Source organism: Balaenoptera physalus (assembly GCF_965194825.1).
Source record: "Balaenoptera physalus genome assembly, chromosome: 11".
NCBI classification, from domain to species: Eukaryota; Metazoa; Chordata; class Mammalia; order Artiodactyla; family Balaenopteridae; genus Balaenoptera; species Balaenoptera physalus.
In genome coordinates this window covers 10,001,524-10,015,468 of record NC_138896.1, presented here as the reverse complement: position 1 = coordinate 10,015,468, position 13,945 = coordinate 10,001,524, and the positions used below count along the sequence as shown (strand labels likewise).

Below are 13,945 nucleotides of genomic sequence, written 5' to 3'. Positions count from 1 at the left end.
ACCATACTAGGTGCTGTCGTATTCACACGGTATTTTATTTACCCCCATACAACCTCTGAGGTAAGTACTATCGCTATCCAATTTTACAGAGGAAGAAACTGAGCCTTAGAAAGGTCATGAAACTTCCCCAATGTCACTCACTGAATAGGTGGCAGAATTGGAATTCGAACCCAAGTCAATTGGAACACCAAAAAACTTACGCTCTTAACCAAAGCATCTATATTTCTATGAGAACTGGATTTTCAAGAGCTTCTCAATTTCATACCTTCTGACCAGTTGTCCCATAAACTATTGAACTGTCCCCGAAATGGACATCTAAACTGCAACCTGGCATCTGCACCGCATTTCCCAAACTGTCCCTCACACTGAAAGTAACGTAAAAATCCTCCGTGAAACCACAAGTCCTGGGTCTTGGTGTGAAAAATGTGGGCACCACAATTTAAGCAGATTACCAAATTTTAGAGAATTCGAGAGGAAGAAAGTTCACTCAACACTAAAAGTGTTCAGGGCATCCTGTACTCTTCTGTGATTTAGAAAGCACTGATGGATCTTGTGGTGTCTGGAGGTTACCGTTATGAATTTCCATCCTCATTATATTATTGAAGTGCAGAAACGCAGATTTCCAGCAAGTTTCAACAGATAGAAATCTGGATAAAAGGAACTCACTGTGCTGACATTAATTATTTAAGCGGTGCTTTCTTGAGGGACGACCATGGCTTGCAAAAGGGGCTCCATAAACTGTTTTCTTATATTATGAATATTTATAATTTTATGCTATCGATATTTCAAAAGTGGGCTTTAATTAGAAACCTCGTTATTCTATGCCTTTTGGCTTTGCTGTCATTGTTTAGTTTTGTTTGTTGAGCATCAGAAGATGGGGGTGTCAGGGCCACAGTAGAGAGAGGACTCTAGAAATTCACCGTCAGCTCAGTTTCTTCAACTCCCAAATATGGTCCATGATCTAAAAGATTTAACAACCACTGACTCAAGATCATTTTTATTCCAGTACCCAAATATCCTCTCGCAGTGATAACTGTATCAGTCTAAGGAGTTGTTTATATTAGACACATTCAAATCACATAATTTGCCCAAAACTGGGAGTAGGATGGGAAAGAAGGGAAGGGAAGGGCAGCAGAAACTTGAAAACATCTTTGTAGGCATCATTCTAAGCACATTTTCCCTCTGGTTCTAACATCCTCATATTTTGTTTAGAGCACCTTCTGTGGTCGAGAAGAATAGCAATTAGAAATGAACTCTTCCATCCACCTCATTACAAATAACTGAATTTCGTTTCCTTTTATGGCTGAGTAATATTCCATTGTATATATGTGCCACATCTTCTTTATCCATTCGTCTGTCGATGGACACTTAGGTTGCTATTGTAAATAGAGCTGCAATGAACATTGTGCTACATGACTCTTTTTGAATTATGGTTTTCTCAGGGTATATGCCCAGTAGTGAGACTGCTGGGTCATATGGTAGTTCTATTTTTAGTTTTTTAAGGAACCTCCATACTGTTCTCCATAGCGACTCTATCAATTTACATTCCCACCAACAGTGCAAGAGGGTTCCCTTTTCTTCACATCCTCTCCAGCCTAGACTCTGTCATACAGAGTGAAGTAAGTCAGAAAGAGAAAAACAAATAGCACATGCTAACACATATATATGGAATCTAAAAAAAAAAAAAAGGTTCTGAAGAACCTAGGGGCAGGACAGGAATAAAGATGCAGACGTAGAGAATGGACTTGAGGACATGGGGAGGGGGAAGGGTAAGCTGGGATGAAGTGAGAGAGTAGCATGGACTTATATACACTACCAAATGTAAAATAGATAGCTAGTGGGAAGCAGCCGCATAGCACAGGGAGATCAGCTTGGTGCTTTGTGACCACCTAGAGGGGTGGGATAGGGAGGGTGGGAGGGAGACACCAGAGGGAGTGGATATAGGGATATAAGTATACGTATAGCTGATTCACTTTGTTATACAGCAGAAACTAAAACACCACTGTAAAGCAGTTATACTCCAATAAAGAGGTTAAAAAAAAAAAAAAAGAACTCTTCCAAACTCACGGCCTGCCTATTTCTCAGGTTCTCTAGGACCCAGTAGAAAAAAAAAAAAAAAAAAAGAATCTTATTCATGCCAAGTGTGCTGTTATCAGTTTGCTTATTGATTTTTATCCCCATGTTGCAAACCTCAAAATGCCACAGCCCCAGCTGGGATCCCACCAAACCCATTCCTTTACTTATCCTTTCATTTTCCCAGTCATCTTTCTTTTTGATCCTTGACAACTTCTCCCTGCACCCACCTTCCGGGAATTAACAATTGCCCATTCAATTTTCCCTCTCCTGTCTCTTTAAGTCAGTAACTTCCCTAGGTTCCTAAGCGCTGGCGGCCTCCGCAGGCGTTCAGGACTCCCAGCAAGTCTCCATGGCAGTGAGATTTGCAAGTGAATCTCCCCGATCTGAAAAAATAGCACCAGTTTCCTAATCGATCTCTGACTTCCAGACGGCTACAAGGGCACCAGTGGGTTTCAAGACATCCAGTGAAGCAAGTCCGAGGACTGAAAAACCAAATCAATTGATAGTGGCAGCTCCAAAAAGGGAAAAGTCCCCAAACTGAACAAAATACAAAACCAATATAAAATCCAACTGACAAGCACACAAACAGCAGTGCAATGCTTTAAGCCTCAAATGCCTACCTCACAGGTTTCCCAAAGCTCTCTGCTCACACAGGCACCCTCCCCTGCCTCTGCTCGCTGGCTCCCCCAAAAACGACGCTTTCTTAACCTGAGCAACAAATCTCAAGTGTCAGGCTCTGAAATGCACATGCTACACACGCTCAGACAGCCTCTCCGTGCCGGGTAGCCCCTTCTCCTTCCCTCCCAGCCCCGGGCCAGCCCATGCCAGTTCCCCGACAGGAGAGCAACTCCCTCATGGGATGGAACTGGGGAAGGGAAGAGCGCAGACAGGAGTTGGGGGTCAATTCAAGTCACCAAGGACTGGGGGGCCACCCATCCAGGCGGGAAGGGTCCATCGTATCCCTTTCCTAACCTTAAAACCCCTCCGCAGAAGGTTTCTCCAGCCTCGTTCAGATCCCAGAACAAGTTGGCAGAGTCCTGGCGTCCCCTGCTCGCACCCAGACCCCTCCAAGGCGGCAACCCCCAGCCGGCAGGACGCGGATAGCTTCTTACCTTTACAAAGCCCCGGTTCTTAAAAGCCTGGCTGGAGCCTCCAAGGGGTCCTGCGTTTTCCTTGACATTGGAAGCCACCAGTTTCAGAAACAGGGCACATGTCTAAATGAAACAGAAAGTAACCCGGGAACCCAGGCCAGACCCCCGACCTGCACTCCGCTTTGCCTCTCCGCAGCCTCTATGAGTCCTGGGACTCAGCCAGCCCGCCCAGCTGTTTCAGCCCGGAGAGAATTCAGAGGAAACTGCAGCTTGCAAGTCTGGAACTCACGGCCTGGGCTTTTTTTTTTTTTTTTTTTTTTTTTTTTTTTTTTGAGTATTTGTTGAGCTTTTTAACATGCAGTTTGTCTCCTTCTGCAGGGAATTACTCAGTGAGCCTGTCACCTGACTCATAGCAGCTCCATTATATAATTCAAACTGTGCTATTTGAGTTCTGATCAGAAAACCACACTCCCCTCCCCCATCTATCTCCCCTCCCCCGCTTCCTCGGCGTGGAGGGAGAGGCACTCAAAACACCAAACAATGAAAATTAATCTTTCTTGAAACTTCAGTGGACGGACTTTCCCTGGCAGTCCAGTGGTTAAGACTTTGCCTTCCAATGCAGGGGCTGTCGGTTCGATCCCTGGTCGGGGAGCTAAGATCCCACATGCCCGGCAGCCAAAAAACCAAAAAAAAACCCATAAAAAAACCAGAAGCAATATTGTAACAAATTAAATAAAGACTTTAAAAATGGTCCACATCAAAAAAAATGTTTAAAAAGAGAAGAAATTTTAGTGGAGCTGCTCCATTTTTGCAGTGTATTTTTATTTCCCTTTGGTTTGATTTTTCTCCGGCAGAGGACTTCCTAAATGCCAATGCTGAGTTAGCAGGGATTTCTCAAGATGTAACATCTCAAGATGTAACTGTAGCAGTTTTCTTGATTTTCGTTTAGGACGGCTGTCTGTAGATTTAGGTAAATCAGTGAGTGGGTTTGCAAATGACAGAATGCATCATCAGTTGAAAAGCCTCAAGTAGATTTATAGCACCTGTGCAGATGAAATCCGAAACCTAGAATGTTTATTACTTTAGCCACAGTATCTAAGTTCCGTGAAATGTCAAAGGGGTAGATTGGGTTGAGAGGTCTTTAGCCAACCCCCTGCCCTGACCTTGATCTTCCTAAACCCTCCTCCAGCCACCTCAAATAAGCATAACATCCAACTGAAAATTGCATGCTTGCTATGCAAACACCACTTAATGGCCAAACCCCATTCTCTACTATCAACAATGTGGAAATCCTTAAGGCCAATCTAGATGGATATTTTGGAGACAGCACTTGTCTTGGGTGAAACTAAAAAAATTATTTCAGTCCCATTTTCCCTTTCTTAGCATCTGTCATCTCTGTTCAGATGATATATATTGAGGAGCAAGTATGTCAAAACAGAATTGACCCACGAATGAGATCTTTGAGAAATTTAGGTGGCATAAATGAGCATAACATTGAAAGCATCATGAAATAATCAACATTAAAAAACTCCAACCTGCTTGCTCTTTCCATGTCAAAGCCAGATGAACTGTGTGCCTTGGAGGATCTGGGCTCCCAGTCTCCTCCCAGCCAGTGGAGACATTGCTGAATATGGGATATACTCCAAAAGGACTGTTCAAGTCTAGGGGAACAAATGCTAACATTGGTCACCTTCTTTAGGTTTTTCCTGGTCTGATCTCTTTTCTCCCTTCTGCATTTCCTCACTCACATCCACCCAAGGAAATTACCTTGTCTTTCCTGCCAGACTCCACCAGTGTACTAACAGTAGATACCATTGCTATATTAAACTGTGTGACATCACACTGATACTGTGCTCAAATAGCTTGCAAAATACTTTGTAACTATCTATCCACATATCCCTCTGAAGTGGGCATGGGATAATTATTACTCTCTTTGTCCAGACCCAAAGAAAGCCAGTAATATAGGTGAGAATTAGAAGTCAAGTTTCCTACTCTCAGAGCTCTGTTTTACAAAGGAAGACCAAGATACACAGGAAAAAACAAAAACAGAAACACATGAATGTGTAAACCTGAATGACAGATTGATGTCTGTTTATACCTCTCTCTCCAGGTGTGGTAAATACAATGTATTGTGGCAGTTGCTATGGTAACTACTTCTTTCTTAATGAGAATAAGGCTATATAGTAAAATATTAGAAAACATCAGGTGGTGAGTGTGGTGTTCCAAGGACAAAGGACAACCCTGCCTGAAAAAGTGTCAGCGTCACACCCCCTACCGGACTCCCCACCATGTTATGATGGTTACAAAATTCCTGAGCCCACCTGGGTGACGGGACCTGTCCCAAATAAGGAAAGGCATCTGCCCTGTCCCACTCCCACCCTATAGAAGGAAGGTATATGTGCCTCCACCAATCAGTAAACGAAATTTTCACCTCGGACCATTCCTTTGTTTTCTGGCTATAAAAACTGATCAATAGCACATGTTCAGGCTCGACTCTCCCAGACTACTAAGAAGTCGGCCTGCTGTTCTGACAGGGACCCTTCCCTCTAATAAATTCTATCTTCTTTACATTCTGCCTAGAGTCTGGAAATTCTTTTCCAACCCACGTTTGGACCACAACAGTGAGACCCATACTAGTAATGGGAAGAAAAGCAATAACGCAAAATATACCTTTGGTCTGCATATAGTCCTTCAATATTGACACTGCAAAAATCAAATTTCCTAGACCAGTGTTGTCCAACAGAAATACAGTATGAACCACGTATGTAATTTAAAATTTTCTAGCTGTTGCGTTAAAAAAGAAAAAAAAACTGGTGAAATTAATTTTGGTAATATATCTGCTTGACAAACACCAGCTGTCCAGCCCAGGGGCCCATCTAACTCCTACCTCAAATCCAGTATATTCAAAATATTGTTTCAGACTTCCCTGGTGGCGCAGTGGTTAAGAATCTGCCTGCCAATGCAGGGGACACGGGTTCGAGCCCTGGTCCAGGAAAATCCCACATGCCGCAGAGCAAATAAGCACGTGCGCCACAACTACTGAGCCTGCGCTCTAGAGCCCACGAGCCACAACTACTGACCCCATGTACCACAAGTACTGAAGCCCGCGCACCTACAGCCTGTGCTCTGCAACAAGAGAAGCCACCGCAATGAGAAGCCCGTGCACCGCAACGGAGAGTAGCCCCCGCTCGCCGCAACTAGAGAAAGCCCACGCACAGCAACGAAGACCCAACGCAGCCAAAAATATATTAATTAATTAATTAATTAAAATTTTTAAAATCTTAAAAAAATATTGTTTCAACATGTAATAATATAAAATTATTAACAGAATATTTTATATTCTTTTCTTCATACTAAATCTCTGAAATCTGATATGAATTGTATGTGTTTTACACTCACATCACATCTAAGAGTAGCTACATCTCAAGTGTTCAATGGCCACAAGGGGCCAGTGGCTACCACATTAGATGGCCCAGCTTCACGCTATATTCGGTCATTTTGGCTTGAAATTTGTTCTGTGAGTACACATTTGTCTATCTCTACTTGGAACTTTTAGAAAAATGAATTGCATTCATTTGGTTCTAGCTTTATGGCATAATTCAAGTGGTGTTCTCTTGGGTGGAGCAAGAAAATATCAAATAAGCTTGGAATTGAAATAGTATTAAAGATTCAGCTTCTTTCGTGCCACCAGAGGATCGTGAAGATTAAAAAAATAAACCTCAGGTTTATAAAAAGTTCCTTCCTTGGGTTGTCCCAATCGCCCAAGTTAGGGACCTCAGAGTCATGCTGACTGTCCTTTCTATGTACCCCCTCTCTCTGTCCTCTTCTCTCAGCCCCTCACCTTTTTTCAAGTCCGAGGACCTCTGTGATAATCTAGATGAACCCAAGAACTCGTGCCCGGTCTCCCTGCCTCCACTCTCCACCCATTCAAGTTCATATTCTATCCTGCCTTCAGCGTGAACATGCACTGAAAGCAGACATTAATCATGGAGCTTCTCAGGACTTCCCTGGTGGTTCAGTGGGTAAGACTCCACGCTGCCAATGCAGGAGGGCCCGGGGTCGATCCCTGTTCAGGTAACTAGATCCAGCATGCATGCCAAAACTAAGAAGTCCGCATGCTGCAACAAAGATCCCGCGTGCCGCAAATAAGACCTGGCACAGCCAAAATAAGTATTAAAAAAAAAAATTATGGAGCTTCTCAGCTTAAAGCCTTTAATAGCAACCTGCTAACTTTCAAATAAAATCCATACTCCTTGTCACGATATAAGGCAATCATCAACTGGCCTTCTGGGAACTTTCTGGTCCATCTCCTGGCTAACCATTCTTTGATTTTACCCAGGTCTACATTCTTGACTGTGCCATGATTTCCATGACTCCATGACTTTGTTTAAAGTCTGTTCCTTCTGCCTGGAATGTCCTTCCTTAAAATGACTACCCCTCACCAAACAGCAAAATCCATCCAGCCTAGCTCCAATATTTACTGTAGCTTTCCTTGATCTTGCAAAATTAACAGCCAACTCATCTGTGTTATCATGGCACTTTTATAAATAGATGTGTTATAACATTTATCACATTCTATTATAATTATATGCTATGCTAGACAAAGATTTCCTCTAGAAGGGGAACCACATACCACTTACTTTTGAATTCACCTTGGGACATAACAGGATCTCAATAAATGCCTAAGGAATTCCAATACTCTTTTCTTCCCATTTCTCCTTCTTCTAATTGTCTAACCACATGGTACATCATCACCATCATTACATAGCAGCCAATATTTATTTGTACTACTGTGTACCAGACACTGTGTTAAGCATTTTACATAAATTTCATTTAATTCCAACAACAAATCTACAAGGTAGGAACTTAGCCTCGATTTTTAATAGCTGTGTTATCTTGAATGCCATTTCATTCTTTCAACAGGTGTTTTAAGGTCATTCTTAGAAACACCAGTTATGACAAGTAGATATGCAGGTATGCTTCTAAAGAACGCAAGATTGCATACTTGATTGTTAACTCATTTGTCAACAGGCTATTGCATGTGTCTTGTTTTACAGTTTTAGTCTCTCCATCTCTTCAATGCTTCCAATTCTTAGTGGGCTGAGAAAACAGAAAACCTAAGTTAATAATATTTTGTGCAGAATAAGAGTATGGTGGCTTTGAGTAAGGGCATGAGAAACCCTGCCCCATCGATATCACAGGATGTGACATTTAGTTTTGTTGCTCAGAGTCATTTTGGGGTTTATATCTGGCTCTTGAGTCATTTCCACATAATTCAGTTTAGTCGTGCTTTAAAAAGTAGGGGGATCGACACCAAATGCTGATGAGGATATGGAGCAACAGGAACGCTCACTCATTGCTGGTGGGAATGCGAAACAGTACAGTCACTTTGGAAGACAGTTTGGTGGTTTCTTTCAAAACTAAACATACTCTTGCCTTGCAATCCAGCAATTACACTCCTTGGCATTTGCCCAAATGGACTGAAAACTTATATCCACTCAAAAACCTGCACACAGATGTTTAGAGTAACTTTATTCGTAATTGTCAAAACTTGAAAGCAACCAAGATGTCCTTCAGCAGGTGAATGAATAAACTGTGGTGCACCCAGGCAGTGGAATATTATTCACGTTAAAAAGAATGAGCTATGAAGCCATGAAAAGACACAGAGGAACCTTAAACGTCCATTACTAAGTGAAAGAAGTCAATCCGAAAAGGCTCCATAAGGCATGATTCCAAGTATATGACATTCTGGGAAAGGCAAAACAATGTTGACAGTAAAAAGATCAGTGGTTGCCAGGAGTTGGGAGGACGGGAGGGATAAGTGGAGCACAGAGAGATTTTTAGGGCAATGAAGCTACTCTATATGATACGATAATGTATGTCATTATACATTTGTCCCAACTCATTGAATGGACGGCACCAAGGATGAAACCTTATGTAACCTAAGGACTTTGGGTGATAGAGAGTGTCAGGGTCGTCCTTGTAGTAATGTGTCAGTGTACATGCTTCAGTTGTAACACATGTAGCACTCTGGTGCCTGAAGCTGACAGCGGGGGAGGCCAGTGCATGGGTGGGGGGTAGGGTATACGGGAACTCTCTGTACTTTCTGTTCAATTTTGCTGTGAGCCAAAACTGCTCTAAAAAATAAAATCTATTTTTAAAAAAGTGTAGGGACCAGAGAATGGCTTGCCCATGGGTGCCCAGGGACCGTGCTCACTGGCTTCTGGCTTGATGTACAAGTTGTTTTCCTGCTAGGTTGTCAGTTGCTCAAATTTATTAATTGCTTTCTCCACTTTGTTTCCACAACACCACTAAATAAACGGCATGTACTCAGGGATTAATAAATTCTCGTTTAAATGAAATGAAGGGAAAACACACTTAATGCTTCGAATAATAAATACGTATTTCCACCCACAGACACAGCATAATGGCCTTAGTGTCAACAGAAAACCTCTTACTGAGGCGGTTTCTGGAGACTCTGGAGCCTGGGACGGCCTCAGGCTTGGAGGAGGGGTTGCCCTGGAAGGTCTGGCGGTTGGTGGTGGGGGGGAGCTAGAAGAGCGGCTAAGTTGAGAAAATTTAACTCTCTCTTTGACTCAAGCCTGGACATGCTCTCTGTGCCCTCAGGGACCAGCCCTTGGTCACCACCTGGCGGATTTACAATACGTTGCCCAGAGCGGGGCTAACTGCTGAGCAAAGTACTTGCCCTGTGGGCCTCAGTTTCCTCATCTGTAAAAAGGGATGGCAATATTGTGGGTTACTGTGGGTGTTACACGAGATCATGTCTATAATCACTCTGACACAGTGAAAGTGTTAACTGATGGACAATGTTTACTCTTAGTATTACATATTATTAGATATTACATGATAATAATAAAGCATTGGAGATGCCATTAGGGGGCTCAAATGATGACAGTGCCTGTGTGAACCCCTCTTCTGCTATCTCACCACACCTTCTTTCTACTCAGTTTGCTGTTGGCACATATTAAGATGGTGAATTTATCGAATTCCATGACCTCTGTCTTCCTTCCTTCCCTCCCTCCCTCCCTCTTTCCTTCCTTCCTTCCTTCCGTCCATCCCTCCCTTCTTCCTTCTTTATTTTCGTCTTTCCTCCCCCACCTCTTCTCGTTTTCTCTCTCTTTCCATTTATTATTTTTTAAACGAGCTTATTTTGTCCCTTGCTATTCTTGGCCAACTAACTAAGACTCTTTGTATTGAGATCTTCTTGCCAAAGTCACATTAAGCTCACCAGGTTGCTAAACTTAGACCAGCCTGTTTCTGTTCTCTCGGAAGACCTGCAATACCATAAATAAGAGAGGTAGCATGTCAAAAGATTCTTGTTCACAGCTAAGGGGGCTGCTTCACACAGAGCTTCCCAGAAGGAAGACAGAGCCTGACAGGAAGAAGATCTCAGGCCTCAGGCATAATCTATAAAAGAGCAGTTAATACCTCACTCCCTGCCAAGTCAAGGCGACTGCCAATCTCAGAAGCCATCTTTCAAATTGCTTTTTGGCCAGCTCAGCATAGTGTCCATGTGACAGCTCTACTTTGTGAGAACAAGAGAAAAAAGCAGTTTCCCAGAGGGGTAGGCAGTTTCCTTTTCTTTCTACAAGATAAATACCCTTTAATTCTCTCCAAAGCACCGTGTGGAATTTATGTGATGACCTGTGTCCAAAAAGGACTAAGACACAAGAAAGACACAAGAGGGGAGAAAGACACAAGAGGGGAGAGGGGACACACAGTGGCCTTAAAAATGGGGCGAGTGAGGTTTTGAAAGGCGGAGAATGTGGTGGAGAGAGCTCTGGGATTGAACTCTAGGCCTGCCCTCTGCTCACTGGAGGCAAATTAATTAGCCTCTGTTCTTCCCGTATGAGATACTAATGATAATAAACTGGGTGGGAGTCTGGGGTGACGTCTGTAATGCATATATCAGGTGGCCTGGTGGAGAGCAGGTGCAGAATGAACCAGCCAGGTGGGTAGAGCCTCCATTCTTCATGTCTAAAGTGTAAAGAGACTGCCGTGTTCCTTCTGTAAAGTTCTTTGGTGGAAGTTAAATGAAACCTCCAGCGAAGGGTAAAAACCACGTGTGTGTGTCTTCCCTCTTACACCCCCGCCCCCCCGCCCCGGCCCCAGATCTCCATGCTGCAGATTATATTTTCCACAGATGGACACAACTATATCTCCCATCCCACATACTGGTCTAGAATCTCACCACTCCCCTGTCAAGTGGTGGGATCGAATTCTTCTCCCTCTGAATCTGGGGGAGGGGAGGGGTGCTTGGATCGTGCTTGTAGCCTGTGCAGTAGGAGCCTTTCTGTGGGACCACAGAGGCTAGGTCATAAAAGGCAATGCAGCTTCCACCTTATTAGCTGGAATACTTGCTCTTGAAGCCTTCAGCTGGCAGGTAAGCAGGTGACTGCATTGGGGTCACCATGCTATGAGGAAGCCCAACCTGGCCCATGTGCAGAGACCATAGAGAGAATTTCCAGAAGCCCCAGCCTCTCCCCCAATCCCACATCACTGACTGACGGCAACCTCAAGAGAGACCGGAGCCAAAATTCACACATCTGAGCCCTTCCTGAACTATCGATCCATGTTGATAGAATGTAGATGATAACACACAACAAAACCCAACTGGGGAACATCCCCAGCAGTACAGCGGTTAAGACTGCACGTTTCCACTGCAGGGAGTGCGGGTTCAATCCCTGGTCGGGGAGCTAGGATCCCACATGCCACGTGGTGCAGCCAAAAAAACCAAAGAAAAAGAAACCCCAAAAAACAACCATGATTGGAAGAGAATCATGGCCTCCGTTACACTCTCCTAGAGCAACGTAACATAGGGTTCAAGGATCAGACCTGGGAACTGGGGATAGCCAGGGTTTAAATTGACCCTACTACTTCAGCTTGTGACCCTTAACAAGTCCACATGTCTAAAAAGGTGATAAAAATAATGCCTAGGGACTTCCCTGGTGGTCCAGTGGTAAAGAATCTGCTTTCCAATGCAGAGGATGCGGGGTCGATCCCTGGTCGGGGAACTAAGATCCCACATGCCTAGGGGCAGCGAAGCCTGTGCGCCACAACTACTGAGCCCGTGCGCCTCAACTAGAGAGACAAAACCCGCACGCCACAATGCAGAGCCCATGCACTGCAACAAAAGATCCTGCATGCCACGGCTAAGACCCGACGCAGGCATAAAAATAAAATAATACTAATAATGCCTAGGTCATAGGATTATTGTCAGGGTAAATGAGGTGGTTCATGTTAAGTTCTTAGTATCATGACTGGCACCGAGCAGACACACATCTTAGAGACTGTTTGTCATTACCCTCATCACCACCACTAACTCTATTCTAATCATTACGACGGGTTTTGTTTCTAAGGCCTTAGAGCTGGCGAGAATATACCCCCTTTTCCTTTAATCACACTTTCTTCTATTTAGACATGTTCCCTTCAACCCATAATCTGTACAACTGCATTTCTCAGCCTTCATGCTAATGTCACAATCATGAGGAATTGTTTTAAAAAAATCCAATCAGTCTTAGCTCCTTCATCCTGCTCACCCACAATCAGTCATCGTTTTGCCCTCAGTGTTTTTGACTGTCTTAGTCATCATTACCTAGGAAACGCCAAATATTCTGGAGCAGGAAGTCTGTTTTGACTAAGGATGCAGAACCATCTATCTACGTCTGTTGGACCACTCAACTCAGCTTTTCCTTCAGTGATGTGGAAGGGCTCATCAAGTACCTACAATGAGCCAACAGAGGAGAAAATTAAGGTTCAAAAAGATTGGAAACAGCATTAGAGTTTCATTGTTCATTCACTAACTCATTTGTATGTTCATTCGATCATTCAACAAATAGCTATTAACAGCTTTCTCTCTGCCAGGCTCTGGACATACAAACATGAACAGTCTCACTACTTTTGATTTTGATTTTCCCCCAAGTCATTAATTCAATACATCACTCATTCAAAAATAAACATTTTTGTTTTTCCATGTGTTTTTTTCCATAGTCTCTGCTGTTTTGAAGCTTATAGTTTTGCTCAAGGGCAGATAATTAAACATGCAACAATGATAAAGAGTGCTAAGAGCTACTGGAGGGGAAACAGAGAGTTGTGCTTAGTAATAGGACTTAGTCTGGAGGAATGGTGAAGGAGGGCTTCCTGGAGGAAGTGGCTTTATATGGGGACTGAAGGAGAAGTGGGAGTTAGCCAGATGGAAGGTGGGCAGAAAGGGAGAGTGATGTAGGCAGGGTCAATTGCTTGTGTGAAGGTCCTGAAACCACAGCGAGTGTGGGAATAACTGAGGAGCTAGAAAAAAATCTCAACCCAAAGGTCACCAGGAAGTCTTCAATATCCCAATATCCCTTTGATCTCCACTCCCAGAATTTTCCTTTGTCCTTTCTACTTTATCTGGCTTACAAAGTGCATGTTTAATAAATGCTCGTGGAACTGCTGTTTCCCTTATAGTAATCTGATGGCACTATTATTTTAAGGGGACAGATATGGTTTGTTGAAGCACACAGCTACACACACACGTACATACACAAACCCCCAACACTTTTAATAAATTCAAAAAAGGGAGTTATTTTCAGTTTATGTTTTTTTAAAAAGTTTATGTTTATAGACATTGTTTTATTAATTTTATTTCCAATTTTTTTTTTAATTAAAAAATTAACTATAGATATGTCATTGTGAATGGTGAGGTGATTTGCTTAATTAACTCCATTGCTGTTTAATCCTCTTTAATATGTTTTCCATTCCCAGGCAGCTGGCTTTTG

The 13,945-nt window shown here is 43.1% G+C and overlaps 1 protein-coding gene across 3 annotated transcripts in view; it reads right to left on the bottom strand.

The window, feature by feature from the left end:
* Nucleotides 1-13,945, bottom strand: part of PHACTR1 (phosphatase and actin regulator 1) — a 545,181-nt gene that overhangs the window by 292,530 nt on the left and 238,706 nt on the right. Inside the window, exon 1 of one of the 3 annotated variants that reach the window (XM_082413299.1) lies at nucleotides 3,189-10,873. The exons of the other annotated variants lie outside the window; for them this stretch is intronic. The gene's annotated coding sequence lies outside the window, so the exon portion shown is untranslated. Of the gene's footprint in view, nucleotides 1-3,188; nucleotides 10,874-13,945 lie in introns of those variants that run through there. 3 annotated transcript variants of the gene reach the window in all.